The 12,138-nt window shown below is 46.2% G+C and overlaps 1 protein-coding gene across 1 annotated transcript in view; it reads right to left on the bottom strand.

The window, feature by feature from the left end:
* Positions 1-12,138, bottom strand: part of LOC738428 (putative STAG3-like protein 4) — a 72,638-nt gene that overhangs the window by 7,692 nt on the left and 52,808 nt on the right. The window lies entirely within an intron of this gene.

A 12,138-nucleotide genomic window follows, 5' to 3' on the forward strand; every position in this document is an offset into this window, starting at 1 on the left:
TTACAGGCGTGCAACACCACACCCGGCTAATTTTTGTATTTTTAGTAGAGACAGGGTTTCACTATGTTGGCCAGGCTGGTCTCAAACTCCTGACCTCAGGTGATCCACCTGCCTCGGCCATCCAAACTGCTGGGATTACAGACGTGAGCCACTGTGCCTGGCCTCTTTTTTCCTTTTTTTTTTTTTTTGTTTTTTGTTTTTTTGCCACAGGGTCTTGCTCTGTTGCCCAAGCTAGACAGAGTACAGTGGCACACTCATAGCTCACTGCAGCCTCCAATTATTGGGTTCAACCAATCCTCCCACCTCAGCCTCCTGAGCTGGGACTACAGGTGCATACCACCATGCCCAGCTGATTTTTTTTTTTTTTTTTTTTTTTTTACTTTTTATAGAGACAGGAGTCTCACAATGCTGCCCAGGCTGGTCTCAAACTCCTGGCCTCAATTGCTCCTCCCAAGTTGGCCTCCCAAAGTGCTGGGATTATAGGCATGAAACTCTATGCCTTGTTACATACTTGGTTGTTTGTTTGTCATTTTTGTTTTTTGAGATGGAGTCTCACTCTGTTGCCCAGACTGGAGTGCAGTGGTGTGATCTCGGCTCACTGCAACCTCTGCCTCCCGGGATCAAGCAATTCTCCTGCCTCAGCCTCCCAAGTAGCTGAAATAACAGGCATGTGCCACCACGTCTGGCTAATTTTTATATTTTTAGTAGAACAACACTTCCACCATGTTGCCCAGGCTGGTCTTGAACTCCTAACCTCAGGTGATCTGCCCACCTCAGCCTCTCAAAATGCTGGGATTATAGGCATAAGCCACCACACCCAGCCACATACTTGGTTCTTAATCTTTCACTGGACTGAAACATTTTTAACTTCTCCCAGCATTGTCTGAAACTGAATTAAATTTTTTTTTTCAGTGAATGAAGGTTTTTAATGCATTCATGTGAATGGTGGGTTCTTAGAGGCATATTTTTAGATGCAAGAAATTTTCTCAATTGTGGCTGAATATATATATAACAAAAAATGTGTCATTTTCAGCATTTCTAAGGACAGAGTTTGGTAGTCTTAAATAAATTCCCATTATCATGCAACCTTCACTGTCATCCATCTCCAGAACTTTCTCATCTTCTCAAACTGAAACCCTGTCCCCATGAAACACTCACTCCCCATTTCTCCCTCCCACCAGCCCCTGCCAACCATCATCCTTCTCTCTGCCTCTGTGAATATGATGATTGCAACAGTGAATTAATGATGTTAACACCATTTAAATCTTCACCTGTCTGTGTTCATCTTCTCCTCCCCAATGTGTGGGAATGAGGACGTGTTTGGGTCTTTCCAGGCCCCTCATAACACACACACCATTCCCAGGACACGGCTATGCCTGGCCCATGATGAGAGTGAACTCAATTAGAAGCTCACTCATTCATGCATTTTATAAACATTCCCGTTTTACAGACATTCGTGCATTTTACAAACATTCCACATGCTCATTGTACACACATTCCTTGATTCTCTGTGGGGTCCAGGCTCATGTTGTGTGCCTGAGACACACCTGTGAAGAAGACAGCCATGTATTGGGAGGCTGGTACTGGGGCCAGGCGTGGTGGTATTGGGGCAGGATGTGGTGACTCACGCCTGTCATCCCAGCACTTTGGGAGGCCAAGGAGGGAAGATCACTTGAGGCCAGGAGTTCGAGACTAGCCTGACCAACATGGCAAAACCCTGTCTCTACCAAAAATACAAAAATTAGCCAAGTGTGGTGGTGTACACCTGTAATCCCAGCTACTAAGGTGGCTGAAGCAGAGACAATCTCCTGAACCCAGGAGGCAGAGGTTGCAGTGAGTCGAGATCACACAACTGCACTCCAGCCTGGGCGGCAGAGCAAGACTCTGTCTTGGAAAAAAGAAAAAAAAGAACTGGTATTGGAACCAGGGAAATAAGCACCAACCAGGCATGACACAGATGTTGACATGATTCTACAACTGCGCTGTTGCTCTTTGAAACCATTCTGGGAGCTAAAAGGGCATCTCTAGTCAGGCAACAGAGGGGAGGCTTCCCTGAGAAAGCTGCATTTCACCTGAGATCACCAGAAAGGGAGCTCATGAGATGAGGGAATGGGGAAAAAACGAGGAAATGAGAAGTATTAGGAGGTATTAGCTTCCTATGGCTGCTGTAACAAATAGCCACCAACTCAGTGGCTTAAAACAACACAATCCATTCTCTAACTGTTCTGGGGGTCAGAAGTCTTGAAATCAAGATGTTGAGAGCTTGCAACATAGAACTCCTGGGCTCAAGCAATCCTCCCACCTCACCCTCCCAAGTAACTGGGACTACAGGTACGCACCACCATGCCCAGCTAATTTTTTTACATTTTTTTTGTAGAGACAGGGGTCTCGCTATGTTGCCCAGGCAGGTCTTGAATTCCTGGTCTTGAACAGCTGTGTTCCTTCTGGTGGCTTTGCAGGGAAATCTGTTTCTTTGTCTCCAACAACTTTTAGAGGCTTCCTGCATTCCTTGGCTGGTGGACCCTTCCTCTAACTTCAAAGCCTACAGCATAACATCTTCACAATCTCTCTGTGTGTGTGTGTATGTGTTTCTCTCCATCTCTCTCTGTCTCTCTGTCTCTCTCCCTCTACTCTCTCCCTCTGTCTCTCTCTTTCTCTCCCTCTCCTCTATTTCTCTCTGTGTCTCTCTGTCTCTTTTTCTTTCCCTCTCCTCTATTTCTCTGTCTGTCTCTCTCTCTCCCTCTACTTTTTCTTTCCCTCTTCTCTATTTCTGTCTCTCTCTTTCTCTCTCTGTCTCTCTTCCTCTACTCTCTGTCTCTTTTTCTCTCCCTCTCCTCTCCCTATTTCTCTCTCTGTCTCTCCCTGTCTCTTTTTCTCTCCCTCTCCTTTCCCTATTTCTCTCTGTCTCTCTCCTTCTCCTTTCTCTCTTTCTCTTTGTGTCCCCCTACGCTTTCATCCATCCTCACATCCCTCTCTCTCTAATTCTCCTGCCTCCTTCTTTCCTGTATAAGAACTTTCATGACTACACTGGACCCATGAGGATAATCCAAGACAATATCTCCATCCCCAGATCCTGAACATAATCACAACTGCAAAATGCCTTCTGCCATATAAGCTACCCTGTCCACAAGTTCTAGGGATGAGAATGAAGACATCTTTGGGAGCACGTTATTCCACCAACTACACAACAAATATAGTGATTTCCTTTTTCAAGAACAAGAACACTTTTCTGGGAATGCAGATACACTGTTGGTGGGAGTGTAAATTAGTTCAGCCATTGTGGAAAGCAGTGCGGCGATTCCTCAAAGGGCTAAAAGCAGAACTACCATTCAACCCAGCAATCCCATTACTGGGTATCTACCCAAAGGAATATAAATCATTCTATCATAAAGACACACGCATGGCCAGGCGCAGTGGCTCATGCCTATAATCCCAGCACTTTGGGAGGCCGAGGCAGGCGGATCAGCTGAGGTTGGGAGTTCGAGACCAGCCTGACCAACATGGAGAAATCCTGTCACTACTAAAAATACGAAATTAGCTGGCCGTGGTGGTGTCATGCCTGTAATCCCAGCTACTCAGGAGGCTGAGGCAGGAGAATCGCTTGAACCCAGGAGGCGGAGGTTGTGGTGAGCCCAGATCACGCCATTGCACTCCAGCCTGGGCAACAAGAGCAAAACTCCGTCTCAAAAGAAAAAAAAAAAAAGACACATGCATGTGAATGTTAATTGCAGCACTATTCAAAATAGTAAAGACAAATGTGGCACATATACACCATGGAATACTATGCAGCCATAAAAAAGGATGAGTTCATGTCCTTTGCAGGGACACAGATGAAGCTGGAAACCATCATTCTCAGCAAACTATCACAAGGACAGAAAACCAAACACCGCATGTTCTCACTCATAGGTGGGAATTGAACAATGAGAACACTTGGACACAGGGTGAGGAACATCACACACCAAGGCCTGTTGCGGGGTGGGGGGCAGGGGGAGGGATAGCATTAGAAGAAATACCTAATGTAAATGTTGAGTTGGTGGGTTCAGCAAACCAACATGGCACATGTATACATATGTAACAAACCTGCATAATAAACCTAGAACTTAAAGCATAATCAAAAAAAATAGTAAACACGTAGAATAAACCCAAATACTCATCAATGACAGATTGAATAAAGAAAATGTGGTACAGATACACCATGGAATACTATGCAGCCATCAAAAAGAGCAAGATCATGTCTTTTGCAGGGACATGGATGGAGCTGGAGGCCATCATTCTTAGCAAACTAGAGCAAGAACAGGAATACTGAAATACAAAATACTAAAAATACCAAAATTAGCCAGACATGATGGCACACACATGTAATCTTAGCTACTCGGGAGGCTGAGGCAGGAGAATTGCTTGAATCACGTGTTCTCACTTATAAGTGGGAGATAAATGTTGACAACTTATGAACACAAAGAAGGAACAACAGACATTGGGATCTATGTGAGGGTGGAGGGTCGGGGAGGGAGAGGAGCAGAAAAGATGACTAGTGGGTACTCGGCTTTAATACCTGGGTGATGAAATAGCCTGTACAACAAACCCCCATGATATGAGTTTACCTATGTCACAAACTTTCACATGTACCCCAAACCTAAAATAAAAGTTAAGACCCAGTGCGGTGGCTCATGCCTGTAATCCCAGCACTTTGGGAGACTGAGGCGGGCGGATCAAGAGATCAGGAGTTCAAGACCAGCCTGGCCAATGTGGTGAAACCCCGTCTCTACTAAAAATACAAAAATTAGCCGGGTGTGGTGGCGCCCGCCTGTAGTCCTAGCTACTCGGGAGGCTGAGGCAGGAGAATCACTTGAACCTAGGAGGCAGAGGTTGCAGTGAGCCAAGATTGCACCATTGCACTCCAGCCTGGGCAACAGAGCCAGACTCCGTCAAAACAAAACAAAAAAAAAGAGATTCGCCTGCCTCAGCCTCCCGAATAGCGGGGATTACAGGTGTATGCCACCACATCCGGCTAATTTTTGTATTTTTAGTAGAGACAGGGTTTTACCATGTTGGTCAGGCTGGTCTCAAAGTCCTGACCTCAAGTGATCCACCCACCTCAACCTCCCAAAGTGCTGGGATTACAGGTGTGAGCCACTGAGCCCGGCCTGCAACCTAATAGCTTTTCTCCCCCAGGCAAAGCCAGGAAAAATCCCCCTCGCTCCTGCCTTCCATGTAAGATTTCATCAGAATGAAAACATCTTGTAATTAGATAGTGGTGATGGACCGGGTGCGGTGGCTCACATCTGTAATCCCAGCATTTGGGGAGGCCGAGACGGGCAGAACACCTGAGGTCAGGAGTTTGAGACCAGCCTGGCCAACATGGCGAAACCCTGTCTCTACTAAAAATACAAAAATTAGCTGGTCACGGTGGTGCACCCCTGTAGTCCCAGCTACTCAGGAGGCTGAGGCAGGAGAATCGCTTGAACTGGGGAGGCGGAGGTTGCAGTGAGCCGAGGTGGCTGCCACTGCACTCCAGCCTGGGTGACAGAGTGGGACTCCAACTCAAAAAAAAAACGATAGTGGTGATGGCTGCAGTCTTGTGAATAGCCTAAAAATCACTGTACGCGTTTAAAGGGTGGATTTTATAGTATGTGATGTCTACTTCCATTTTTTTAAGTCAGGGGCAAAGGATCTTATCGGAAGAAAGGATTCCAAGGCTAAAAAGAGCATAACTGTGCTGAGCTGGCTGATGTCAAGGCCCCTCTGCACCTGGACTGGTGGCCTCTGAGGCCGCCGGCTGCTCTAGGTTATTCATAGGGAACCAGTGCCACCTAGTGTCCAAAGTATGAACAGCAAGAACATAACGACGTCAGGGAGGAGAAGGCAGCTGGGGACTGCTCAGGACAGGGGCAGACACAGCTCCGGAAAACGTTCCCATGTTCCCATCTCCCTGAATTACACACCAGCAGGGTGCAGTTGCTCAAACACAGCCAATGCCCCATTTCTTGTCAAGTGTTAATAAAACATGGTGAGATGTGAACCTAACCACTTGTAATTGCTCTGACAAAACGAGGACAAGTCTGGCCTCTGAGGGTGACCGCAGCTCACTCCTGGCCCTCTCTGGGTCTTCTGGATCGTTGCCTCAACTGAAAAACGAAGGAAGGCCAGGCGCGGTGGCTCACGCTTGTAATCCCAACATTTGGGAGGCTGAAACTGGAGGATGGCTTGAGGTCCGGAGTTCAAAACCAGCCTGGACAGCATAGTGAGACCCTATCTCTATAAAAAAAAATTTTTTTTAATTAGCCAGGCATGGTGGTGCATGCCTGTAGTCCCAGTTACTTAGGAAGCTGAGGCAAAGGATCGTTTGCACCCAGAAGTTTAGAGCTGCAGTGAGCTGTGTTTGCACCACTGCACTCCAGCCTGGGCAACAGAGGGAGACCCTACCTCTGAAAATTTTTAAAAAATAATAATAAATAAATAAATGGGATATTCAGCAAGAGTTGGACACTCAGTACCTGCCTGGCCAGGTGGGCTCCCCTAGATGAACAAGGGGTAAGCAAAGAGAGAGTATGACACCCCAGTACTCCCACCCCCATCTCAAGCACCCACTGTCCAGCTCCAACTGGCCATTCCCCACAGGAGCCTAGCCCAGGGGGCCAGAGTGTAGCTATCTGTTCATGAGAGTATCCAGAAACCAAGAAATATGTAAAATCTCTCAGGTTTTAATATTGGCAACTGGTTCCACTTTTTTTCAAAGACTCGGAGCAGAAGACACAACATCGCTTAGGAATTACTCCTGCCAAAAATGCATAGCCCATTTGGAAAACATCAGACAAATCCAAATTGAAGGGCATTCTGCAAAACAACTGGCTTGTGCTTTTTAAAAATATCAAGATAAAGAAAGACAAAGGAAGACTGAATGACTATTTCCAAAGAAAGGGAAGGAGACAGTCAAGATAGCTAAATGCAGTTCATGATCTTAGAGGATATTCTAAATCAAGTGGGGGAAAGGACTATTCAGAAAGGGCAGTATTGGGGACAATTGTCAAAATGTGCATATGTTCTATATATTACACACTAGTATTACATAAGCTGAATTTCCTGAATTGGGTAAGTGCACTTTGGTCTTATAAAATAATGTCCTTATTCTTTTTTTTGGAGGGGGGGGCTGGGGGATGGAGTCTCGCTCTGTGCCCCAGGCTGGAGTGCAGTGGCATGATCTCAGCTCACTGCAACTTCTGCCTCCTGGGTTCATGCCATTCTCCTGCCTCAGCCTCCTGAGTAGCTGGGACTACAGGTGGGCGCCACCATGTCCAGCTAATTTTTGTATTTTTAGAAGAGATGGGTTTTCACCATGTTGGCCAGGATGGTCTCGATCTCTTGACCTTATGATCCACCTGCCTCAGCCTCCCAAAGTGCTGGGATTACAGGTGTGAGCCACCATGCCCGGCCAGTCCTTGTTCTTATAATATACACACTCAAGCATGTAGGAGTGATAAGCATGACATCTATAACTCTCAAATGGTTAAGGGGGAAATATGTACATATAGAAAGCAAAATGGGCTGGGCGTGGTGGCTCATGCCTGTAATCCCAGCACTTTGGGAGTCCGAGGCAAGTGGATCACTTGAGGTAAAGGAGTTTGAGACCAGCCTGGCCAACATGATGAAACCCCATCTCTACTAAAAACACAAAAATTAGCTCAGCATGGTGGCAGTCACCTGTAATCCCAGCTACTTGTAAGGCTGAGGCAGGAGAATTGCTTGAACCCAGGAGGTGGAGGTTGCAATGAGCTGAGATCGCACCACTGCACTCCAGCCTGGGTGACAGAGGGAGACTCTGTCTTGAAAGAAAGAAAAGAAAGAAAAAGAAGGAAAGAAGGAAGGAGGGAAGGAAGGAAGGAAAAGGAAAGAAAGAGAAAGAAAGGAAGGAAGGAGAGAGAGAGAGAAAGAAAGAAAGAAAGAAAGAGAAAGAAGAGAAAGAAGAAAGAAAGAGAAAGAAAGGAGGGAGGGAGGGAAAGAAGAAAGAAAGAGAGAGAAAGAAGAGGAAGGAAGGAGAGAGAGAGAAAGAAAGAAAAAGAAAGATAGGAGGGAGGGAGGGAAAGAAGAAAGAAAGAGAGAGAAAGAAGAAAAGAAGAAGAGGAAGGAAGGAGAGAGAGAGAAAGAAAGAAAGAAAAAGAAAAGAGGGAGGGAGGGAGGGAGGGAAAGAAAAAGAGAGAAAGAAAGAGAAAGAGAGAGAGAGAAGGAAGGAAGAAAGGAAGGAAAAGAAAGGAAGAGAGGAAAAGAAAGACGTGCCAAAATGTCAATAATGGGTTTTTATAGTATTCTTGCAATTCTTGGTCTTTATACTCTTGATGTTGTATTGCTGTATACTTTATACTATTGTTGCACACAGTGGTTTATACTATTGTAGCAATATGTTTGAAATTACTTCTAATTTTTTTAATAAAGAGACTGAACAGGGTCTGGCCTGGGACCACAGTTTCCACCCTCAGGATTGGTTGCCCTCCAAGGGACTTGCAGATCTGACACTGAGTGGCACTGCCCAGGCTGGCAGAGCCAAATGGTGGAGAAGCCCCAGCGGTTCTCACCCTTCCCTGCTCCTTGCCAGCCCTTCCCCTCTCTCAGTGGGAGTGTGGCCTCCTCTTGCCCATGATCGGCTTTAGTTCTGGGTGCATTCCCAGCCCAGTTGTGCCTCCAGCTTCTTAGGTGACCCTATGTGAGTTGCTCAACCTCTCTGATTCCCAGTTTCCTTACTGGTAAGATAAGACAGCACTTCTAACAAGGTGTCATCCAGGAATGATGGGCAAGGACAAGGAGTGGAAAGGGGAGGGCACCTGGACAGAGAGGCCCTTGGAGTAACACAAAGACCCCGACAGCAAATCTGGGAGGGCAAGGTAGAAAAAGTGAGGGAGGAAGAGAAGAACAGGACACAGGCCAGGAAGATAACAGGACCCTTCCCAAGGCTCCCACCCACCCAGGAAAAGGGAAGAAACCTCAGGGCCCCAGGTTCTGCAGCCAGAGCTCACCCAGGAATTACCAGGGGTTGGTGTTTTCCATGTAGGTTAATTATCATCCTCAGTCCACAGAACGCCCAGACGGCTTGCCTTGCCACATAGCAAGAAGAGTTCTTGATGCTAATGCCCTGGGGGTTGGAGGGGCTTCACAAAAACTTACCTGGGAAGGGCTATGCAATAGCAGCCACCTCTGCTGGAAGTCTTTAAAGACACCAGGTTTAATGCCCCGGTGTCATTTCTATGTCTCCCATGGTTGGTGACATGGGGCCTGGCGCATAGAAAAAGCTGTTTTAGTGGTTGATGACTGAGTGATTAAAAAACATGTTAATTGCCTCTAAAAATGGGATAGCCAGCAAAGCCTAGAAGTGACGAGCCCTGACCCCAGAGCCCACATGCCCAGATTTAAATCCAGGCTCTGCTGCTCTAGCTGGGTGGCCTCATTGGTGAGCCTGATTGCCCTCATGTCTTAATCAGCTCTGGCTGCTATAACACATACCACAGACTGGGTGATTTACCAAGAAACATTTATTCCTCATGATTCTGGAGGCTGGGAAGTCCAAGATCAAAGTGCCAGCAAATCTTGTGTCTGGTGAGGGCTCACTTCCCGGTTTACAGCTGCAACCTTCCCATTGTGCCTTCACATGGGAGAGCATGGAGAGGAATCATCTCCTTCCATCTGCCTTGTGTCTTTTTTCTTTAAGAGACAGGGTCTGTCTCTGCCCAGGCTCGAGTGCAGTGGTGCAATCATAGCCCACTGCAGCCTTGAACTCCTGGGCTCAAGCGATCCTCCTGCCTCAGTCTCCTCAGGAGCTGGGGCTATAGGCGCATGCCACCACACCTAGCTAATTTTTTAAATTTTTCATAGAGATGGGGTCTCACTATTTTGCCCAGTCTGGTCCAGAAATCTTGGTCTCAAGTAATCCTCCCACTTTGCCCAACCAAAGCACTGAGACTACAGACATGAGCCACCATGTCCAGCTAAAATCTCTATTTCTCACAGTTCTGGAGGCTGGGAAGTCCAAGAGCAAGGTGCTAGCAAGCCCTGTGTCTGGTGAGAGCCCACTCCCTGAGTTGTAGATGGCAGCCTTCTCATTGAGAAAGTAGACAGCAATCCTCTCCTTCCATCTCTCTTGTGTCTTTCCTTATAAGGGCACTAACGGCACTAATCCTATTTGTAGGGCTTCATCCTCATGACCTAATGACCTCCCCAATGCCCCACCTCCACATATCATCACTTCAGGGATTTAGGCTTCAACATATGAATTCTGCGGGGGACACATTCAGTCCATAGCAACCCTTCTCTCAAAGTTACAGGGAAGAGTGAATGATTCTTTGTGATGTGTTTGGAATAAATGAAATGCTGAGGGCAGCCCCTGCGTGTCTCCTGTGTCAATGAGAAGAATCGCTGACCTTGAACAAGTGGATAAGTCTCCCATGGCTGTATTAGACTCCAGATCCCTCAGAAGGTTGACCCCCACATCCCATCACACCTTACCAAGCGTGGCTCATCCCAGCCACATCTAAACAGTCTCAAAGTTGGAGAACACACACCAGTCACTTTCCCAGGATGTGACAGCAAACAAAAACATAAAGATAGAGATCCCAATCCACCCAGAAGGCATTCCTCCTACGTTCTCCCTGTTTGAATGCTGCTCTCTCAAACAGTCTCTTTTTTAAAAAATTTATTTCAATATTTTGGGGGGTACAAGTTTTTTTTGTTACATGGATGAATTCTGAGCTTTTAGTGCACCTGTCACTCAAGTAGTATACCTTATACTTCAGAGGCAGTTTTTTTATCCCTAACTCCCCTCCCATCCTTCTACCTTCTGCATCTCTAAAGTTCATTATACTATTCTGTTTGCCTTTGCATGCCTGTAGCTTTTTTTTTTTTTTTTTTTTTTTTTGAGATGGAGTCTCACTCTGTTTCCCAGGCTGCAGTGCAGTGGCACAATCTTGGCTCACTGCAACCTCTGCCTCCCAGGTTCAAGTGATTCTCCTGCCTCACCCTCCCGAGTAGCTGGGATTACAGGCGTGTGCCACCACACCCGGCTAATTTTTGTATTTTTTTTAGTGGAGACAGGGTTTCACCATGTTGGCCAGGCTAGTCTCGAACTCCTGACCTCAAGTGAGCCATCCGTCTCAGCCTCCCAAAGTGCTGGGATTACAGGCGTGAGTCACCATGCCTGGCCTTAGCTCCCACTTGTAAGTGAGAACATAAGGTTTTTGGTTATTCCCCCCTGAGTTACTTCACTTCAGTTGATCCATCAATCACTCTGCCTCATCCCTTCTGACCCCCGCTTAACTCCCAGAGGTGATATCTGTGGCCAAAGATCTGTGACCAGATGTTCCCTTCCCTTGCACCTTCTCATCCTCTGTTACTGCAATAACTATTTGTAAAACTCAAATCAGGACAGCTACTTTAAAATATTTATTTATTTATTTTTAGAGACAGGATCTCGCTCATTCGCCCAGGCTGGGGTGCCGTGGTGCAATCATAGCTCACTGCAGCCTTGAACTACTGGTCTCAAGTGATCCTCCCACCTCAGCCTCCCAAGGAACTGGGACCACAGGCATGTGTCACCATGCCAGGCTAATTTTAATTTTATTTTTTGTAGAGCAAGGTTCTCACTATGTTGTCTGGGCTAGTCTCGAACTCCTGACTTCAAGAGATCCTCCCACTTCGGCTCCCAAAGTGCTGGGATTACGGGCATGAGCCATCGTTCCTGGCCAGTCTCATTTTTAAATGTGTATATTTATTTCTATGGAGAAAAACCTCTTAAGTTATAATAATAAAACCTACAGAGCTATGTATTATCATCTATTATTCTTTGTTGAAAGAATAAAGTTATACAAAAAGACAAAGACTGCATAATTCCACTCAGATGAGGTAGTTAGAGGAGTCAAATTCATACAGACAGAAAGCAGAAGGGTGGTTGCCAGGGATTGAGGGAAGGGAGGAACGAGGAGTTAAGTGTTTAATAGGGACAGGGTTTCAATTTTTTTACAAGATGGAAAGCATTCTGGAGACAGATGGTGGGGATGTTTGCACAAAATTATGCATGCATTTACTACTACTGAGGTGTACATTTAAAATGGTTAAGATAGTAAATTTTATGTTATGTGTATTTTATCACAATAAAAAAAT

The sequence above is a fragment of the Pan troglodytes genome, chromosome 6 (genome assembly GCF_028858775.2).
Source record: "Pan troglodytes isolate AG18354 chromosome 6, NHGRI_mPanTro3-v2.0_pri, whole genome shotgun sequence".
In the NCBI taxonomy this organism is placed as follows: Eukaryota; Metazoa; Chordata; class Mammalia; order Primates; family Hominidae; genus Pan; species Pan troglodytes.